We start from the raw sequence: 23,005 nt of genomic DNA, 5'->3' as shown, positions 1-23,005 counted from the left end.
ACAGTTTAAGAATTTTTAATGTTTAAAAATAACTGATATATGGGCCGGAAAGATAGCATGGAGATAGGGCGTTTGCCTTGCATGCAGAAGGTCAGTGGTTTGAATCCCGGTGTCTCATATGGTCCCCCCGAGCCTGCCAGGAGTGATTTCTGAGTATAGAGTCAGGAGTAACCCTTGAGGGCTGCCAGTGTGACCAAAAAACTAAATAAACAAAGATAAAAATAAAAATAGGATACATAACATGAGTTAAAGAGAGAATATGCTTAGACCAGAGGAATAGCACAGCAGGTTCCATATTTTGCCTTGCATGTGACCTACCTGAGGTGTGATCTCCAGCATCCCATGGATGGTCCCCTGAGCACCACCAGGAGTAATATCTGAGTACAGAGACAGGAGCGTCCCCTGAGCATTGCTGAGTATGGCCCCCAAACAAAGCAAAACAAAAGAGGATTTTCATATAAAAAGGGAATGCAGAAATAGAATAGCTATTTGAAGTAGATTAGGATCCATACTCTGTACCTAATAATTATGTGCTATAAAATTATTCAGTAAGGACTTTTGGACCACAGTTAGAGATGTATGTTATTTGGAGACTGTGAGTGCCCTTGAAAGGTATGCTGAATTCAAGGCTGCATACTTGATCCCATCATTAAGGAAAAACAGTGCTGCTCAGTGCTAATGATAGATATATAATATATAAGTATATATAATTTGACATATAGATGAGCTTCAAAGGGAGAAACTACATTCTCCTAAGTTCTTATAGGCAAGTTATTCCTAGGAAGACCAGCATGTAAATGAGGTACACTCTGTGCTCACACTCAGTCCTACTCACGGCCTTTTCAAGTATTCCAACATCCATGTAGCTCAAAGACTCTCACTGCCCTGTACTCCTAAAGCAAACACAATTCAGCAGAAATATAGGAAATGCTGCAAATTCATGCCAAATAAGTCCTTTAGAATTTTCTAGAAAACACATTTCTAAAAGTAGTCATAAATTTATTCCATTTTGTTTTAGTCTAAGAAATCTAAACTTTATTGTTTTAACATGTAATCAATATAAAATGGTGATTAATATGTTGCATTCCTTTTTTATTAAAGCTTTCTGTGTATTTTCCACTTACATATTAACTCAAATTAGTTGCATCAGAAGCACTCATGGCCTCCAGAGACTTGCCTGTCTTCTCTTTCAGATGCTCAGGTCACTGTTTCTTTCAAAGATTAGTCCAATAAATTAATTCATTTAAGATGCAGCTAATACATAGCCACCATTTGCTGTACCAGCCATACCAAACAATATTTTCTCTTGGAGTATATTTTCACATTTCAAGGTATCTTATTGAAAAAAGGCCATGTGGATGGGAAAATTAGACTGACATGATCACTAAACTGAGGAAACAGAAGCTGTCTTTTGAAATTCCCTTTTCAACAACACCCCCCCCCCTTACTACCTTCAGCTTTGCAGCAGGTTTTTCTGCCTATGTGGCTGTGGAGACATTAATGTTAGGCAGTCTTGAGGGCTCTCTGTGCTCCCAGAATATCCTAGCAATGCTGGACCTGTTATTGGCACTAAAATGATCCTGAAGTACCCAGAAGTCCTAGTGTCACACAAACCTGTTTATCCTTTTCTTCTCCCTGAACAGCTGGGCACTGTTACCCTCTGGCCACCTTTCTTGACCTATGCTGATCTTCACACTCTATAAACTAACTGCAGAAATCCCCAAGGGCTCTGAAGTCCAGGTCTGAAAAGCAATGATCTCTGTACAAGGCCTAGAAAGCAGAAACCCACCATCCTGAAGCAGATGTTAGAAATGCTGTTGTGGAATATATTATGAGAAGGACAGAGGCCTGAATGTAGAACTGTCATATCAGTAGATGGCAAACTACTTAAGGAGAACTATAGTTGGGGTCCTATATTGAAAACTCTCAAAGAAATAGTTTTTAAAAAACATTACAATATTGTAGAGGGGAACATTGGCCCTGAGGCAGAATCTGTCAAGGACCTACAGGCTAAATAATCTTTCTCTATGCACAGTTTATGACACAGAGAGCTGTGTCTGCTTCAAGTTGATATCCTGCTATGCCATTCATTCATAAGGTTACTAACTTTTGATAATTATGAAACTTCCCAAATATTAGTTTCTCAAGGTAACCTGGGGTAATAAAAGCAACCTCAAAGGATTGTTAGATGAATACACTTAATTAGGTGCCTGCCATGGAGTCTTTTCAATGAAGAATGGCTAGTCAATAGAAATAGATGATGGATTGATTAATAGCTAGGGAGAAGATAGATAGGTAGATAGATAAGCCAGTGGAATATTAAGGACCAAAGGATCAGGGAACAGCACAAGATTACATATACACAGAGTACACACACACACACACACACACACACTCACTCACTCATTCACACAGACATGCAAGCATTATTTATACCTCTAGCCCACCTACAAGCCTATACACATACACACATGAATGAACAATGATCTTTTTTTTATTCCAAACTCTAGAAATTTAGCCTTTTCCCCTGTAGTCAACCATCTCCTGCTCCAAGATACCTCCCTTCCTTATGAACTCAGAGAGTGCTACCACCTTCATGTGCCCTATGCCACAGTGCTAGAGAAGAACAATATAAAATTGTGACCTTATGGTGAAGGAAAATCTTTTCTTCTCTCTACTCAGTTGTGACACACATTTCTTTCCCACCCAAACTGTGCCATGGGAGTAGATTACACCAGCATGGCCCCTCAACAGAAATGCTTGGTAGAAGCAGAGAATTGTCAGTTGAAAGACCTCAGTACTCTAAAGAAATCAAATTCTCCTTCCCTACTCACTCATTTCAAAACTGCATGAATCACGTGTAATTAACACTAGGACTCGATTTGCTGCTGTGTTTTATTTCCGTAAAAGACAGAGAAAGGGTACATGAAGGGCTTGTATCAATCAGAATAGCGTTTTTTATAGGAGGCAAGGCAATTTAGTGAAGTATGTAAGAACCCCTAGAGGGAATTCAACAAGGAATTACTGGACTTATTGTGTGTGATGGCTCCAATGGGGTCCACAAGAAAAAGAGGCACGGCCTTGACCTCGAAGAGATTAAATGTCCAGCTCCACAATGAAGAAGCAAGGCAAACAAGCTAGCGCTGCTCTTGAAGGGTCTCAATGATCACTGATGAGCGCTGACAAAGTACTGACTCCTTGATGAGTATATTAATATATTACCTAATTGAATCCTCCCAAGGTCAGTTAAATATTATTATCCCCCTTTACAGATGAAAAACTGAAGAATTCGAGAATTAACTCCCTGTTCCAGGTCACACTACTGAATTCAAAGACATCAATGCCCTAGAATAGTAATAGAGTCAAATTCCAACTGACAGAGATGGTAGGTTTAACCCCTACAAAACCCAGTGGTGGAATTCCTGCCAAGCACACATCTTTTAATTTTGTTTATAAGAATATATTTAACAATTGTTTAAAACAACTAATTTTTATTTCTTCATCATGATGGGTCTACTTTCCCTAGTATCTTGCCTAAATGATTTCTTGTTCCAGAAGTTCATGCTTTCTTTCTCTAGTTTGCAAATCAGTTAAAAGTTACACAGAAGGCTGGCCGGAGCGTGGCGCTAGAGGTAAGGTGTCTGCCTTCTAAGCACTAGACTAGGACAGAGCATGTTTCGATATCCCGGGGCCCCCAAGCCAAGAGCAATTTCTGAGCTGATAGCCAGGAGTAACTCCTGAGCATCAAATGGGTGTGGTCCAAAACAAAACAAAAACAAACAAAAAGAAGTTACACAGAAAGGATCGGAGAGGAGGCGCAAGCAGTAGGGTGCTTGTCTTGCGCCCACTAACCTAGGACGGACTGCAGTTTGATCGCAGGGCATCCCATATGGTCCCCCAAGCCAGGAGCGATTTCTGAGTGCATAGCCAGGAGGAACCATGAGCGTGTGGCCCAAGACCCCCCCACATCAAAAGTTACAGAGAAGAGTAATAGGCACACAGTAAATGTCTTATTATTTGTCAAAGATAGCAGTGTTAGTTATTTTAGCAAAGGACTGGCTTATTTGTAATAACAAGAAAAGACTTCAGTGATCCTATCAGCAGATCACTATAGTAAGAGAGCCTGGCACAGTGCTCACACGAAGCACACATTAATATGTGAAAGGCAGTGTGCAGAGCACAGGCGTAAAGAGAAGAAATGTGAAAAATGAATCAAATATCCTATTTTCCCTTAAGGTACCAACACTCCGTTTGCCCTCAAGGCACCAAGATCAACATGAATTGATCTGCATCATTCCCTCAATAAATATTTATAATGCAAATCAGAAAGTGGAAAGCACAGAAATGGAAATGTCCTTGTGAAATTAATAACAACAAAAAAGGCACGTTATGATAGTAGAGCAACAGCAGAACTTGAAAACAGGTGTCTTAATTTAATTAATTGATAGTACCTGGATCCTTAGCTTCCGATGTGAGCTAGTTCACTGAAAGATATATGCATTGACATTGACAACTGTTTCAGATTTGAATCTTTTATGTCCGCTATGAGGAAATGAGGCTAGATAGATAGTGTGATTTGACTGGTAGATCTGTTTTTCCTTCCAAATTCATTTGGCATCTCAAACCATATCTCTTTTTCTGCTGTCAGGATCTTTACAGGGGCATGCACAACAGCTTGAGTAAATTCTGGACTTGGAGTGTTTCCTAGGGAAAGACTTTTAGGGTGCCATGGTTCTAAAACCCAACCATAAGTTCATATAGTAAACATGCCTTCCTTCCATACATACTGAGGAGACCTCAGTCAGTTCACCACATCTGCCAAGTGGGATATAGGAAAAGAACATTTCTCACATTGGGTAAAACTAGGTCACCCCAACTTTTGTCTGTAAGTCTTTGCCAAGTGTCTCCCTGCCTGCCTCTCACTGTAAGACTCCCACATAAGGGGACTAGCTTTCCATACCTTCATCATTTTTACTGCTGCTTCCAGGATAGGTAAGAACTTCTCTCTATGTCTTTGTTTGTCTGTCTGTCTGTCTCTGTGTGTGTCTCTCTCTTCTCATGAATAATTCTTTCAGAAGTAGGTAACTTCCAATAGGCCAGGATATAAATATTCCTTTTCTAGTGAGCATGAATCCTCCAACTGAATCAGTTGAGCTCACTTCCCTTTTCTGGACTGCTTGTTTTAATCCATGCCCTATTTCCCTCTCCACAGCAGCGTATGCCTGGCAATACCTGTCAAGTACAACCTATGTCTTCATATGGTTAACTCCTTTTTTGACTTAGTGACCGCAAATAGACTAATGCCACTTAGAAAGGCCATGACTATTCAGAGCAAAGAAAAGTCCTACAGTGGCTGATAGTGCCACCTAACCCTGCAGGTGATCCTGCAGGTGTCTGAAGCAAGTTTCAACAAGTCACTCCCATCATACTATGAAGAATTAAAACTTTTGACAGGATTGATTAGTGAGGCGAATTTCTTCTTTCTACTGCTTACTTTATGTCCAAATGCATAAGATAACCAAAAGATAGCATTGAACTTTCAACATCAGTTAAATACAAGGTGAAATGATATCTGTACTACAAAAAATGTTTGCAATCATGGGGCTTAAAGATATTATTTTAAAAAAAAAGGAAAGAGGATGAAAGAAAGAATAAATAATAAGAAAGAAAGAAAAGAAAGAAAGAAAGAAAGAAAGAAAGAAAGAAAGAAAGAAAGAAAGAAAGAAAGAAAGAAAGAAAGAAAGAAGAAAGAAAGAAGAAAGAAAAAAGAAAGAAAGAAAGAAAGAAAAAAGAAAGAAAGAAAGAAAGAAAGAAAGAAAGAAAAGAAAGAAAGAAGAAAGAAGAAAGAAAGAAAGAAAGAAAGAAAGAAAGAAAGAAAAGAAAGAAGAAGAAAGAAAGAAGAGAAAGAAAGAAAGAAAGAAAGAAGAAAGAAAGAAAGAAAGAAAGAAAGAAAGAAGAAAGAAAGAAAGAAAGAAGAAAGAAAGAAAAGAAAAGAAAGAAAGAAAGAAAGAAAGAAAGAAAGAAAGAAGAAAGAAAGAAAAGAAAGAAGAAAGAAGAAGAAAGAAAAGAAAGAAGAAAGAAAGAAAGAAAGAAAGAAAGAAAGAAAGAAGAAAAAGAAAGAAAGAAAGAAAGAAAGAAAGAAGAAAGAAAGAAAAGAAAGAAAGAAAAGAAAGAAAGAAAAAGAGAAAGAAGAAAGAAAGAAAGAAAGAAGAAAGAAAGAAAGAAAGAAAGAAAGAAAGAAAGAAAGAAAGAAAGAAAGAAAGAAAGAAAGAAAGAAAGAAAGAAAGAAAGAAAGAAAGAAAGAAAGAAAGAAAGAAAGAAAGAAAGAAAGAAAGAAAGAAAGAAAGAAAAAGAAAACACAGAACATAGAACCTGGTTAATTGTTTTCTGGAATTAAAATATATATAACCACAAATTTTGGCTGCTATTGATACTAATGAAGATGATGAGGTTATTGCTTTCTTTAATGGTTTTTTCTTGGATAAACTTTTTGTATTTTTATGTAAACACACAGAGAATGTGTAGACTATCATTCTTACCACCAATTCCACCAGCAATATAATTTGGCACCAACCCCTTTTGCATAGACACTCTAAATAAGGGGAAATCTTATACACAGAAACTACTAGGGATAAAGCATACATTTCATAATACAGGGAAGCCTCCCACGCTGAATATGTGCCGTGTGGACCCAAATTATTCTCCATGTGATTGGACAGCTACTGTCCAACCCAGAACCCCAGATATCTGACTTGGAAATGACTCAGCCTCTTCTGTTGTCTTCGTTTCCACCTGTTCCCACTGGAGGCAGCACACTGTGAGCAAGAGTGGCCCAGCCCAGTTCAGCCCACCCGTGCTATCTCCTTCAGGAACTACCCCCTCCAGGGGGCAGACACCATTACACACAGATGCTGCCACCAACAGAGTCCATTTTCTTTGTCCTCTAACTTCCTCATGAGTGTTGTGGGGTCTCCTAGAAAAGTCCCATCTTCACAAGGCACATGAAGGGAGGAGGGGGTGATGTTGAGGAAGCAGCATTTTCTGACCTTGGCTTAATAATAAAAATTAACTGTACTAATAAGCCAAAAATAAATAAATAAATAAATAAATAAATAAAAGTGCTGTTTGGAACTCGAGCCCAAAGGGCTTAAGAGAGCAAGATGTTTCTTTTTCATCATCTACAACTGACCAGAAAGTTCCCTGGCATAAAAAGAATTCGGGATGTGAAAATGAGAGTGTATGGAGTATGTACTTGGCAATATGCTTTAAGGGAGGAGAAACCCTGTATCTCTTAGGCCGAAGGAGTTCCCTTCTAATTTCCCCCAATATTTACTGTTCCTATGCAAAAAGAATAAGGAGGAGGAGGAGGAGGAGGAGGAGGAAGAAGAAGAAGAAGAAGAAGAAGAAGAAGAAGAAGAAGAAGAAGAAGAAGAAGAAGAAGAAGAAGAAGAAGAAGAAGAAGAAGAAGAAGAAGAAGAAGAAGAAGAAGAAGAAGAAGAAAACAAACCTTTTTAAGTAGTTGCTGGTTTGGGTTTTTGTTTTATCCTGGGTTTTGTTGTTGTTGTTGTTGTTGTTGTGACGATATCATGCCTCTATAGGTAGAGATCTCGTTATTTGTGTAGATCATAGGATGAAGGCTAGGAGAGAGCTTTTTTTTTTTAACAGTTTTATAAGTTTTGTTCTGTTGTTGTAATCAATCTTCCATAATTATGATCTTGGTTTTTGCTCAGATCCTAAAACAGAGTCTAGAATAGTAGAATCTTTTTTTGTTTGTTCTTTTTTTGTTCTTTTTGTACTTTTGTTATTACTGCCCTATTGTCTTTTGTTTTTTGTTTTGTTTTGTATTTTGGTTTGTCTTGCTTTGTTTTGTTACCCTTTTCTTCTTTTTCCCTTTCTCTTCTAAAGGGAAATTTATAACATTTAGACGGACCCCTCTTACTTGTTTTTTTTTTTTCCTTTTGCTTTTGTTTTGTATTCTTCTCCCATATCTTTTTATATATCTCCAACAGAACCACATTACTAGAATTATCTTGTTCAGCCTCACAATTTGAGGGGGGAAAATGGATGGTACCAAGACCAGACAGTTGAATGAACATTTAGTGGAAATAAAAAAATGGTCAGACTTGAACACCAAACCCATAGTCAATGACAACAGAATCGATACCCTTTTTACAAGCTGTACAAGTGGGGAACAGTTTTGATAGCATTATGGGGGGTAAAGAAGGGAGATAAGAGATGCATGCTGGGAACAGGGAAGGAGAGAAGACAACACTAGGGGTGGAAATGCCCCTCATTCATTGTCACTATGTGCCTTAAATATTTCTGTGAAATACTTGTGAGTCATTTTAACCACAATAAAAACAAAGTTTGAATATTTTCATATGGTTTATGTAACCTGGAAACTACTGCTGAATATGCTCAAGTTTTTTTTGTTAAAAGAAAAACCTTAGGGCCAGCATGGAGGCAAGGCATTTGCCTTGCATGCAGAAAGACAGTGGTTAGAATCCCAGCATCCCATATGGTCCCTGAGCCTGCCAGGAGTGATTTCTGAGTGTAGAGCCAGAGTAACCCCTGAGCGCTGCCGGGTGTGACCCAAAAACCAAAAAGGAAAAAAAGAAAATAAAATCCTTATATAGATATATAGATACCTGGAAAGAAGCCCAAGCCAATGTAGTCAGGTCAAGCAGAAAGCCATGAAAGTTAATCAGAAGTGGGTACTAAATAAATCTTGTCTTGCTTAGAATGGGGATCTAGTAATTTTACACAGATATAAGATTAGGATTAGAAACTTCGATACATAAGAGGCAGCGGACAATACTACAAAGGGGAGCCACCTCTTATATGTCTCACTACCACATTGTTTAGTACTCTAGATGTGAAAACCATATGTATTCTAAAATCCTAGGCTGGAGAAAAATCACCCAAGCAAACAACTCCCTTTAAAAAGCTGGAAAAAATAAAAATAAATAAATAAAAATAAATAAATAAATAAAGCTGGAGTGGCCATATTAATATTAGATAACACAAACTTTAGACTTAAAAAAGTTACAAGGGACAAGATAGACATTTTATACTAATCAAGGGATGTATTACAACAGGAAGAAATCCCACTTCTAAACATATACACACCCAATGAGGGATCAGAAAAATATTTAATAAAATTATTGACAAATCTGAAAGAAGACATCAATAGCAACACAATAATAGTGGGAGACCTCAATACTGCCTTGTCACCCCTTGATAGGACAGCCAGGCTGAAACCCAACAAGAATATACTAGCTCTGAAAAGAGAAAAGGAAGAAAATAAACTAGTAAATATATATATGGCTCTTCGTCCACAGAAAACTGGATACACATTCTCCAATGCACCTGGGTCCTTTTCCAGGATAACCACATGCTGGCCCATAAAACATATCTTCATGAAATCAAGAGGATAGATATTGTACATATTACCCTCTCAGATCACAAGGCACTAAAATTAGACGTGAACTACAAAGGAGCACAGAAGAAGAACTCTAATTCCTGGAAATTAAACAGCTCACTACTAAACAACAACTGGGTCAAAGAAAATCAAAATATTCCTGAAAATAAATGACAATAAAGAAACAAATTATCAAATTTATGGGACACAGCAAAAGCAGTACAAGAAGAAAATTTATACATTACAAACACACATCATGAAGAAGGAGCCAACATAAATAGCTTAATGGCACAGCTCATAAAATTAGAAAATTATCAACAAAAGGAACCAAAAATAGGTAGGCAGAAGGAAATAATAAAGGTTAGAGGAGCTGGAGCAATAGTGCAGTTGTAAGGCATTTGCCTTGCAGGGAGCTGACCCAGGATGGACCTCAGTTTAATTCCTGGCATCCCATATTGTCCCACCAAACCAGGACCAATTTCTTATTGCATAGTCAGGTGTAATCCCTGAGCATCACCAGATGAGGCTCAAAAACAAACACACAAAACAAGCAAACAAAAAAGCTTAGAGCAGAAATCAATGAAGTGGAATTCAATAAAGCAATGCAAAAGATCAACAGAAGCAAAAGTTGGTTCTTTGAAAATATAAACAAGATTAATAAAACACTAGCAAAACTCACAAAGAAATGGAGAGAGAAACTTAATGAATCAGATAAGAAATTAAAAGGGGGAAATCACTACAGATAATGCAGGGAATCAAAGGGTAATCAGACTATTTTGAGAAACTCTACTATGCCATGAAACATGAGAAACTGAAAGAAATGGATAAATTCTTGAACTCTTATAATCTTCCACTGTTAAACCTGGATGATCTAGCACATCTATACAGACCCATCACTACCAAAGAAATTAAACTGGTAATCAAATATCTTCCCAAAAACAAAATCCCAGGACCAGATGGATTCACTAACCAATTCTTTCAAACTTTTCAAGAGGATCTACTACCAATCCTTTTTAGGCTCTTTCATGAAATTGAAGGAAGGAACATTCCCAAATAGTTTATATGAAGCTAACATGATCCTAATACCAAAACCAGACAGAGATGCTGGGAAAAAAAAAAACTACAGACCAATATCCCTGATGAACACAAATACAAAGATCCTCAACAAAATCCTGGCAAATAGAATCTAATGCCTCATCAAGAAGGTCATACATTATGACCAAGTAGGTTTCATTCCAGGAATGCAAGGATGGTTTAACATATGAAAATCAATCAACATAATATACCATAAAACAAAAAGAAAAAGAAAAACCACATGATAAAAATATCAATAGATGCAGAGAAAACATTAGATAAGGTCAAATACCCATTCTTGTTTAAAAAAAAAGAAGGATTCTCATCAAGATGGTAATGAAAGGAATTTTTCTCAATATAGTCCAGACCTCCTACCACAAGCCAATAGCAAATATTATTGTCAATGGAAATAAACTAATAGCCTTTTCTCTAAAATCTGGTATAAGACTAAGCTTCCCTCTCTCACCACTCCTATTTAACATAGTGCTGGAAATTCTTGCCATATTGTATACCAATATGATAGAGAAGAATGTACATTTAAAAAAAATAATCCCATTACATTATTGTCACACAAACTCAAATATTTTGGAGTCAATTTAACTAAAAATGTGAAGGACCTATACAAAGAAAACTACAAAACCCTGCTTCAAGAAATAAAAGAGGACACAAGGAAATGAAGACACATAATCTGCTCATAGATTAGAAGGATTAACATCATTAAAATGTCAAACTCCCCAAATCATTGTACAGATTTCATGCAATCCCTCTAAGGATACCCATGACATTCTTCAAAGAAGTGAATCAAGCACTTCTTAAATTCATTTGGAACAATAAACACCAGCTAGAGAAACCCTTGGTAAATGAAATATGGGAGGCATCACTTTCCCTAATTTTAAACTGTATTACAAAGCTATATCACTAACACAGCATGGAATTGAAATAAAGACAGACTTTCACATCATTGGAATTTTCAGAGAATATATGCCAGATACAATCAATTAATCTTTGATAAAGGGGCAAGAAATGCAAAATGGAGCAAAGAAAGCATCTTCAACAAGTGGTGTTGGGACAACAGGTCAGCCACTTGCAAAAAAAAGTGACTCAAACCTTCATCTAACACCATGCACAAAGATCAAGTACAAATGGGTTACATCCCTTGATATCAGATCCCAAACTATAAGGTATATAGAAGAACACATAGGTAAAACACTCCATGATGTTGAGACTAAAGGCATTTTCAAGGGAGGAATCAACACTCTCCAAACAAGTGAAAGCAGAGAAAAATGGATGGGGTTATATTAAGCTGAGAAGCTTCTGCACTTCAAAGGAGATAGTGCCTAGGATGCAAAAGCCACCAACCGAATGGGAGAAACTATTCACCCAATACCCATCAGAAAGGGGCTGATATTTAAGATATACAAGGTACTGACAGAATTTAACAAGACAAAAACATCTAATCCCATCAAAAAATGGGAAGAAGAAATGAACAGACACTTTGTCAAAGAAGAAATACAAATGGCCAAAAGAAACATGATAAAATGCTCCACATCACTAAATCATCAGGGAGATGCAAATCAAGACAACAATGAGTGAGGTACCATCTCACACCACAGAGACTGGTATAAATCACAAAGAACAAGAACAGTCATTGCTGGCAGAGATGTGGCGAGAAAGGAGTTCTTATTCACTGCTGGTGAGAATGCTATCTAGTCCAGCCTTTATGGAAAACAATATGGAGATTACTCCCAAAACTAAAAATTGAGCACCATATGATCCACCTATACCACTCCTACGATATAACCTAGGATCACAAAAGCACAAAATAAAAATAATTTTCCCATACCTAAATTCATTGCAGTGCTATTTACAATAGTCAGAATCTGGAAGCAACCAAGATGCCCTTCAACTGATAAATGGCTAAAAAAAATAGTGGTACATATACACAATGGAATATTATGCAGCCATCAGGAGAGATGAAGTTATGATATTTTCCTATACATGAATGCACATGGAAACTATTATGCTGAGTGAAATAAGTCAGAGAAAGAAAGAGAGAGAAGAGTTTTAAGAAAGGGTTTTGAGAAAAATAAAATACATTATTGTAATAATGCCCATAAATGAGAGCTGAGAGAACCGGCTAATGATATGAAGCTCACCAAAAGAAGTGGTGAGTGCAGTTAGAGAAATAACTACACTAACATCCATCATGACAATGTTAATGAGTGAAAGATGTAGAATGCCTGTCTTTAATACAGGCAGGGGGTGGGGGAGGAAGGAGATAGGGGCATTCATTGGTGGTAGGAATACTTCACTGGTTTAGGGGTTGTTCTTTTTATAACTGAAATCTAAAAATTATCAGGTTTGTAATCAAGGTGTTTAAATAAATATATTATTTTTAAAAAATTAACTCTTCCCTACATATTGAAGCATATCTCTTTGAGAGGAAGCTAGAAATCTTTATTTTTAAAGAAATTTTCCAGGAAAACTTAATATCAAAATTTTTTTGTTGGTCTTTTGGCCACATCCGATGATGCTCAGGGGTTACTCCTGGCTATTTGCTCAAAAATCACTCCTGGCTTGGGGAACCATATGAGATGCCAGGGGATCAAACTGCAGTCTGTCCTAGGCTAGTTTGTGCAAGGCAGACACCTTACCATTTGCAGCACCACTCCATCCCTTTAATATCAAATTTTAACATCCACAAACAAAAAGAACTTAAGACAAATATTTTATTTTTGGATTGCTCTGTTTTATTAAAGGTCTCTATCACGTAATGAGCCAAAATACAACTCTTCAGTGTCCACCTCTAGCTCCTGCTTCTATCCCTTAGGACTTCACAGAAAATGTCAGATTCTTTTTTCTGATAATTCGTGATGTCCTCAAAATGAAGCTGAATATTTCTCCTGTCTGGATTGGCTCACTGCAGCCCTGCCCTTACTTTGCTAAAGTCATGGCTCTGAGGGAACTGTGAATGGCATTTTGGAACTCTTTTGAAGTGTTAGAGAAGCTGTGGCTGTTATTTTAATTCTGTTTCCCTGTATTATAAAAAAAAGTGGGGGGGGAAGAACCCCTGGGCCTGCAGGCTGAGGTACAATCTCCTCTCTCAGTCTTCTAGCATCTCTTTTCTTGTTTGCACTGCTGTTTTTCCTTCTTTCATCCCCATCCTGGAGTGCTCTTCCCTTAGCTTCCCTGCAGCAGGACTCTATAAATTTACACTTCAATAAAGAAGCTAAAAGAGATGCTGCTGCTCAGGATTCCTCCTTCTGTGCTTCAGAAGGGCCCAAAGACACAATGCCTCTCCAACATTCTCTTTCCTATGTAACCCCGTGGAGGATATGCGTTAGCTCCTGCACTGATTTTTAACATTTCATTCACACACACACACCCTAAAACTTGCTTTGGCATTTGGTATAGACTATGTTTACTTTGTTTATTTTTTAAAATATTACCCCTTGTCATTTTATCCACAATATTAGCCATTTAATTTGACATAAAAGCAAAACAACATTTTTAAAAAGTGAGTTGATCTTGAGGCCGAAGTGGTGGCATAAGCCTAAGGCATCTGCCTTCGGCACACTAGCCTAGGACTGACTGTGGTTTCATCCCCCGGTGTCCCATATGGCCCCCCAAGCCAGGAGCAATTTCTGAGTGCATAGCCAGGAGTAACCTCTGAGCATCACTGAGTGTTTTCCCAAACCAAAAAATAAATAAATAAGTGAGTTGACCTAATAATTATCTCTTGTGTCTTTATTTTCATGGTACATCAAAGAGATGAAGGTAATTCCAAGTCATCAAACTCCACACAGCCATACCAAGTGTGTAAAAGATGAGCGTTTCCTATAGTGTAGTGTTTTAAACACTTTACAACTCCCCAAACATGAAAAGCCAAACTAAACATTCCTTAAATAACTCACATTTATTTGTGCCACTGTACTGTTCAATGTTCCAATGAATATTTATTATGAGTTCTTATGTACTCACACTACATACCTATTTTTGGTAAAGTAATAGCAAATAACTTGAATAGATGATAAAAATGGCTAAAATGTTAGCAGAGAAGCTACATAAATGAACCCCATCAAATTCCTTAACACTTATCCATGCATTTTCTTCCTAAAATCTTCCTAAAATCAACTGGACCAACCTAGACTTGATTTTGCCACATGGAGTTTTTATATAAATTTTATCCTGGCCCAGATAAACCTGAAAGCAAAGTTATTCTTGATGCTTCTGCCCTAGTAATTGATCATGTGCAGGCCTAAGGAACTAGTTTCTTCTCTGCCTTCCTGATCATTTTCTGTAGGTTTACAATTCCTTGTCAGTATTGTTTGTCAGCAGAGTTCTACTCATAGGGTACCTGCCTGATCCCTACAACTCTAGTCTCACCTTTCTCAGTCCTCTGCAGCCAAGTACTCGGGAAATGATAGAGAGCCAAGATGTGCAGGTGAGGCTCAGGGCATATAATGCAGGCAGGGAATTTAAATATTCCTGAATTCCTCCCCTGTCTGGAAAACACTAGTTGCATTTGATCTGATAGACCGCATGGATTCAAGTTTCCACCTAATGGAATAGTTATAGAAGTTAAAGTATCTACTATTATTAGATTATTATATTATTAATAGAGATGAATGAATTAGAAACCTAATAAAGGTGAATTCTTCTCTCCTACTCTTTTCCTTATCTTTGTTCATTTGACTTGAGCAATGTAACTAGTCTCCTAATGCAGCTGCTCTGGTGACTTAGGTGAAGTGGTTGTGGGAAGAGAGATAATAGCCTTGAGAGGACAAGGGAGTCAGTCTACCTCTTTCCTCTATACCTCACTTGCTAGCCTGGGAAAGTTAGCACAGAACTGATGAAATCTATTCTGACCACCTATACTGTCTATATCTTGTGTCTTACCAGCTCTGTGCAACAGCTATCAAACTGCTTCTGTGGCTACTCTTGATATACTCTTGGGATTAATTCCCACCATTTAAGGATCTCTCAGGAAGGTATGAGCTCAAGTTGAAGAGAGAAATTTACTCTAGAAAGAAAAGAAAAATCAGTCCTATCTCTGCCTAAATTTCTTCTTTGGTCTTTCACCTTCCCGAAAAATATTTCTGGAAGGAGATGAATGGTGAAACTAGATAAATTCATTTGGGTAATAGGAGGGAGAGAAGGAATACTCAAGAAAGACTGTGGAATTCTCCAACTTTGAGGAGTAAAAGATCAAGAATGAGTATCATAATGTAAAAATAAATAAATGAATGCAGTTATACATCAGATGGACAAGAAGATGGGGCCTAAATAGGAGAAATGAATCTCTTTGTCTCTGCCAAGTTAGTTTTTATATGGTTTTTCCCAAACTGCCCTTACCCCTATACACCAAAAGGTCTGTTACTAAGGGGTTCTCAAAGTGGGAGAGCTTGGAATTGTGGATGATTTTCTTTGTTGTTTTTAGGATGGCCATTGTCCCAAAATTGAGCCTGCAAAGGCTTTAGTCCTTGATCTGGGCCAGAAATTCTGTATCTCACTGTTTTCCCAGCTTCTCAATTGTGCCCTGCATTTTAAAGGTCTTCATGTTTTGGGGCTAATTTGTATTACAGATAGTGTCTTTCCCCATTGTCAGCAACTCTCCTTTAAGATAATACTTACATTCCTAGAATACTTTACCAAATAGTAAACAGAAACTTTTCATCCTCAATAGTTATTTTGTAGTGGATAGAGCAGTTTCCTTATTATAATTTTTCAGGTTAAGAAATAGAACATAAGAGGATAAGTGATTTGTCCAAGATCCTATGTTAAGATCTCTTGAATAGAGACAATACCTCTTCACAAGGAAATTTTTTAACAATCTGAATATTTGCTGGAGAAGCCACTACTAGCAAGCCCATGATCCTTGGTAAACAAGTATTCCACCCCAGATTAGTTCCTCTGAGGGCATGCACATAGCTATCTGATAAATGAATTCAGAAGAAGGTGCCAGGGACTAGTAATGGCTCAATCTGTTAACATTCTACAAATATTGACATTCTAACAAGGAGACACTCAGGATAATGCCTCGATGCATGGAGGGTCACCTCTCATTAATCAGTAGTGCTGCCTAGCATTGTTTTGAGAAGGATCCTGAGGCTTCCTATGGTATCAGAATGAAACCTGATAATTGCAAGTGTCCTTAGGTGTGGACTGAGTTGGACAGCAGGTTTGCCCCTCCACCTCTCTTGCTCTATCTAGCAATAGTACCTGGTCTACAAGAGATCATCCAGAGGTGCCCATGTTTTGACCAAATTGCTCCAAGATGTCCTAAACACTGAAATGAGGACATGAAAATACAGATGGGAAATACATGACTTGAAAATATCCCCTAAATGAGTCCCAGAGAGCCTCCAGTTCATGTTTTTGACTCCTGAACTGAATTGAACTGAATTGACTCCTGAATTGATGTACTAAATTAAATAATATGTTAAGCATCATGAAACAGTTGGGAGACTCCCAGCATTTTCAGATGGTCCCTTCAATAGGGAGTCACTTGTTTTGCCTTTACTTTATACCAAAATGAGAAAGAGGATTTGTTTTCTGGCCTTTCCTTTCCCATCCCTTGCTTTTCTTCACACATCAGGAAATGAGCCACACAAGTTGCCCCAGCAACATTTCCTTCTCCCTCCCAAGCTGAGTATTGGCATCATTATCTAAATATCAGCAATAAGAGATGGGAGCTACAGATACCTGATGTTTCATTACCTACATTGCTGCTGGAGATTGCTGCTGGTTATGTGGATTGTCTTTTCTCTCTCAAACCTAGTTTGAAAAAGTGAATTTGCCTCAAAAGATTAACCAGTGCAAGCCTGAGGGATGAAGTGTTTCTGACCTTAATGGTGTTCTGGATCCTACCCTGAATCTTGCCAGGTGTCACCTGAATCTGTCTATAGCAATGTCAGGCTCCTGTTCCTTGGGCCATTCTACTGCTTCATTGTTAACAACTTGTGAGTCTAGAATGGCAAACTCTACAGAGACCCTATATATCTTTCCCAGTTTCATTCATTCCAAATTATCATTTGTTCTTCAGTCCTAGAAAACTTGACACTCTGTTTTTCCCTGTATGAGCCAGATAAGCATCATTTCCAGGCACTTTCTTGAACAACCCTTCTTTCCATGCCATTATCTATAGGCTCTTGGCCTGGAACCCACCCATAATACACCTACACAAGGTGCATAACATTCGCTTTTAATCATAGGCCATCCTCTCTTTCTTTAAACACATATTCAATCGTAACATCTATAGATATATGGTGCATCCAACTATGCTGACTTTATATCCATGATCTGAATGATCTCACCATAATCCTGTAATTTGGTGCTACAGTGAATCCAATTTTATGGATGGCAAAGCAGAGACCCAAAGAACTCAATGAATTATCTCTCATTAAAGTCATCAGTAAGTACTGGATTGAACTGAGAATAAGGCCAAATTCTCTAGATCTGCAGGGCCCATGCTTAGCACCTCCACACTCCAGAATTTATTGAGCTCAGATCCAAGCCCTAGAAAACCTTTTATGCTTTAGAAATCATTATAGTCTTCTTGATGTGAAAGATCTTGGTAATCCTGTCTCAATCTCTTTATCTTGATTTTAAATTTATATAAATGAGAAGACATTGTATCTTCCTCAAAAGTATTATCCCAATACATCACATGTGCTGAATAAGTCTGTGGATTAAATTAGCTAATTCTCCAATTGATTCTCGAATGCCATTGTGTTTTCTGCATATTCCCTGAATTTGGCTTTTCACAATCTAATCTGTTTATGTTTGAACTAATCAATTCTCACTATAGCCCTTTTCAAGTCCCTGTTGCTTCTCCTGCATACTTTTTATTTGTGCTGCATCATTCATATCCTCCATCATCAGTCATCTGAACCATTTTGTATATCCTATAAGGATTACAGAGGTCTATTCTAAGTCCACTTTTTGAAATGACTCCTTTCTAACCATTATAGTTACATTGGCCATTCCATCTTTTAAACACGTAACACATATATAGATCAGTCACAATTTCTTTCATTAATTTATAATGAATAATATCCATCATGTACTGAGTTCAGTACCAGATTACACTGAATATGAAACAAAAAAGTATGGCATGCGGTTTATTATTTCTACCTACTAAGGCCAAATGCTGAAATGAATTGCCTGTGTGCTAAGATAATAAAAATATCAACTCTCTTATTAGTTTCTTTTTTATAATATTTTATTTAAACACCTTGATTACAAAGATGATTGTGGTTGGGTTTCTGTCATATAAAGAACACCCCCCTCATCACCAGGGCAGCATCCCACCACCAATGTCCCAATTCTCCCTCCCCCCCCCACCCCTGCCTGTACTCTACACAGGCAATAGCCAACTCAAACCAAGATATGTGCTACTAGAACTTGGAAGAGGGTGAAAGCATTGTGAATTCTGGAAATTATGTTTGAAGCTGTCTGGCAGTAAGTGAACCTGGAGCATGAGTTCACTGTTCGCAAGGATAAAAAATAAAAGTGAATATATTCCAGTGGGTCCAATGGGGGCAATAGTACAGTAAGGAGTGAGAGTTCACTTACTAAAGCAAAAATTACTTGTGAAACAGAAATAGGAGACAGGTTTGGTGGATTAAAAAATTGGATTTTTCAACAGACGCTCAGATCAGTGGAATAGGCTTGAGTACTCAGAGAATGTTCCCAAGACATACCATCACGTAATTTTTGATAAAGGAGCAAGAAATCCTAAATGGAACAAGGAATGCCTCTTCAACATGTGGTGTTGGCACAACTGGCTAGCCACTTGCAAAGAAAGCGAAGTCAGGCCCCAGCTAACACCATGTACAAAGGTAAAATCCAAGTTGATTACAGACCTTGATATCAGACCTGAAACCATAAGGTATATAGAACAACACGTAGGTAAAACACTACATGACACTGAAACTAAAGGCATCTTTAAGGAGAAAACAGCACTCTCCAAACAAGTGGAAGCAGAGATCAACAGATGAGAATATATTAAGCTGAGAAGCTTCTGCACCTCAAAGGAAATAGTGCCCAGGATACAGGAGCCACCCACTGAGTGGGAGAAACTATTCACCCAATACCCATCAGATAAGGGGCTAATATCCAAAATATACAAGGCACTGATGGAACTTTACAAGAAAAAAAAAGCATCTAATCCCATAAAAAATGGAGAGAAGAAAAGAACAGACACTTTGATAAAGAAGAAATACAAATGGCCAAAAGACACATGAAAAATGTTTCACATCACTAATCATCAGGGAAATGCAAATCAAAACAACTATGAGGTACCATCTCACACCCCAGAGATTGGCACACATCACAAAGAATGAGAACAAGCAGTGCTGGCAGGGATGTGAAGAGAAAGGAACTCTTATCCACTGCTGGTGGGAATACCATCTAGTCCAACCTTTATGGAAAGCAATATGGAGATTCCTCCAAAAACTGGAAGTTGAGCTCCCATACAATCCAGCTATACCACTCCTAGGGATATACCTTAGTAATACAAAAATACAATTCAAAAATTCCTTCCTCACACTTATATTCATTTAAGTGCTATTTATAATAGCCAAACTCTGGAAACAACCAAAATACTCTTCAACAGATGAAAGGCTAAAAAACTGTGGTACATATACACAATGGAATATTATCCAGCCGTCAGGAGAGATAAAGTCATAAAATCTTCCTATACATGGACTCTATTATGCTGCATGAAATAGGTCAGAGGGAGATAGATAGATGCAGAATAGTCTCACTCATCTATTGGTTTGAAGAAAAATAAAAGACATTTTTGCAATAATTCTCAGAGACAAAGAGAGGAGGTCTGGAAGACCAGCTCATGACATGAAGCTCATCACAAAGAGTGATGACTACAGTTAAAGAAATAACTACATTGAGAACTATCATAACAAAGTGAATGAAAGCGGTAAATAGAAAGTCTGTCTAGAGTACAGGCAGGGGGTGGAGTGGGGAGGAGGAAGATTTGGGACATTGGTGGTGGGAATGTTGCACCGGTGAAGGGGAGGGGTGTTCTTTACATAACTGAAACCCAATTACAATCACATTTGTAATCAAGGTGTTTAAATAAAGATATTAATAAAAAATTCTGGCATCTTAAAATAAAAAAAGAAATCATGCAGTGAATGGAAATATAAGGATATGTACAACTGGAAGTTTAATGTCATCCATCATATGTTTAAATATGTCAACAAAAGGAGACTTTAGAGAAGCGAGAAACAACCAGGGGTTATAAATAAATAAAGATATTAACTCAGTAAGTAGTATTGTATCTATATTTTCTCTTAATTGCATTTCAAATAATTTTATACCATTCAAATAAAATTATTCTGAACATGCTAAAAAATTGGACTAAGGATGGGGCAGGAAAATCGGTTATTTAATGTACCCGTAGATGCCTGACTTCCATGGGAAAAGATCTTATTTAACCTGCAGTCCATCTGTATATATATATGGTGTTAGAGGTCAAAGAGGAACATATGATTCAAGAATGACAAATCTCATAGTAATAAAAACTGTATGGCACTAGACCAGTCTCAGTCTTTACAGATTCTCAGATCAATGGAATAGCACAGAAACTTCAGAGATGTGCCCTCTTCCGAGTGGACAGTTAATTCATGACAAAGAGAACAGATGGATCAAATAGAGCAGGAGCTATAAACTAGATAGCCACATAAAATAAAAATAAATAAGAAAACAAAATTAGGCTGCTGTTCTATACTGAACACAAAAGGTAAATCAAATGGATTAAAATTCAGTATCAAAATTGTATCGAGGCATTGTATTGTACATTGAAGCAGGAACTGTCACAATATTAACCTCTGAAAATTCAATGATACAACCCAACTGGCTAAGAAAGCAAAGGCATAAATGAACTACATTAAGCTCAAAATCTCTGTACTATAAAAGAAACAAAGCCTAAAATTAAAACACTACTGAATGAGAAAAAATTATCCATAATAAAACCTGAGATAAAGAGCTAATATCCAAGATATTATAAAGATCTCTCAAAATTCAATAATAAAAAAACACAGACTGCCTCATGGAAAAAATGTGATGTATTGTTGGATTTGTTGTGCTAATATTTTAAGGCTATTTGCACCTATGTTCATCAGGGATATAGATCTATAATTCTCTTTTCCTTTTTTAAAGACCTCACTGTGGTACCACAGTGATAGGACAGTGGGTAGGGTGCTTCCTTGACACAAGACTGGTGCTTGCTTCGGCAGCACATATACTAAAATTGAAACGACACAGAGAAGATTAGCATGGCCCTGACAAAGGATGACACAAGACTGACCTGGATTCTATCTCAACCATCCCATATGGTCCTCCCAGCCATGCCAGGAGTGATCCCCAAGCAAAGAGCCAAGAGTAATTCCTGAGTACTGCTGGGTATGACCCAAAATTTCAGAAATAAAACCTTGGCATTATACTTGAGTCCTTAAAATGTATTGAGGAAAATATAGGTAGAACAATTACGAAACTGAATCCAGAAGTAAAGAAAACTGGCCTTTAGAAAGTTTACTACTGCAAGAAAGATAAGTAGAATAAGATGGAGCAGGAAGGACATGGAGGGAAGTGGACACTGGTGGAAGTGTGTATGATGCTGAAATGTTTTGTGCATGAACCCTATCATTAAAAGTATCGTAAATCAAGGTGCTGTATTACAAATATGTGTATATGTATATGTAAATATTTATATATATATATATTTAATGGTGAGAGGGAGGCACTTACCAGATAAATGAAAATTAAAGTCACAATAAAATAGTACTTGACAATTGTGAGAATGCTCTAATCAAACAGATTGGAAACAATAATGCTGTCTGGGATGTGGTGAAAAAGGAACTCAAATTCACTACCAGTAGGACTGTTGCTTGGTTCTCTTTGAAAAACAGTTTGAAGAGTTCTAATATATATATATATATATATATATATATATATATATAAATATAAATAATATTATATATATTATATATATAAATTTTCCATAAACTGAAATGCCTGAACATCTACCCCAAGAACATAAAAGAGTTAATCCAAAAGACATAAACACATCTATATTCACCACAGATTTAAAATAACCATAACATGGTTATCTTATGCCCCCCACCAAATGCCCAACAACAGTTGAGTAGATTTAAAAAATCATAGTACATGCATACCATGATTTATCTAAACCAGAAAAAATATCTCAAAAAGGTGCCACATAGATCAACCACATATCTGACTCCAGATGGCTGTTAGTCCCCACTAACAGTCCCCCATGCACTGCCAGGATTGATCCTGAAAAGAGAGCCAAAAAGTAAGCACTATAAACACTGCCCAAACATTTAAAACTCAAACTCAAAATAAAAAACAATTCAATAAGTATATGCTGTGCCTGCAGGAGACATGAGTGTTCTCCAGAACCATATGATCCTTTGAACACCTCTTAGTGCCTATAAATATCATTGGGTCTGACCCCTTAAAATA

At 37.3% G+C, this 23,005-nt stretch overlaps 1 non-coding gene across 1 annotated transcript; it reads left to right on the top strand.

Moving 5' to 3' along the window:
- Window positions 1-21,740: 21,740 nt before the first annotated feature.
- On the top strand, window positions 21,741-21,847 carry LOC126004864 (U6 spliceosomal RNA). The gene has a single exon (XR_007494099.1). It is a non-coding gene; the product is annotated as a U6 spliceosomal RNA (small nuclear RNA).
- Window positions 21,848-23,005: the final 1,158 nt, after the last annotated feature.

The sequence above is a fragment of the Suncus etruscus genome, chromosome 3 (assembly GCF_024139225.1).
Source record: "Suncus etruscus isolate mSunEtr1 chromosome 3, mSunEtr1.pri.cur, whole genome shotgun sequence".
NCBI lineage: Eukaryota > Metazoa > Chordata > Mammalia > Eulipotyphla > Soricidae > Suncus > Suncus etruscus.
Note: the sequence above shows the minus strand (reverse complement) of the source record. Positions and strands in the feature narration are given on the sequence as shown.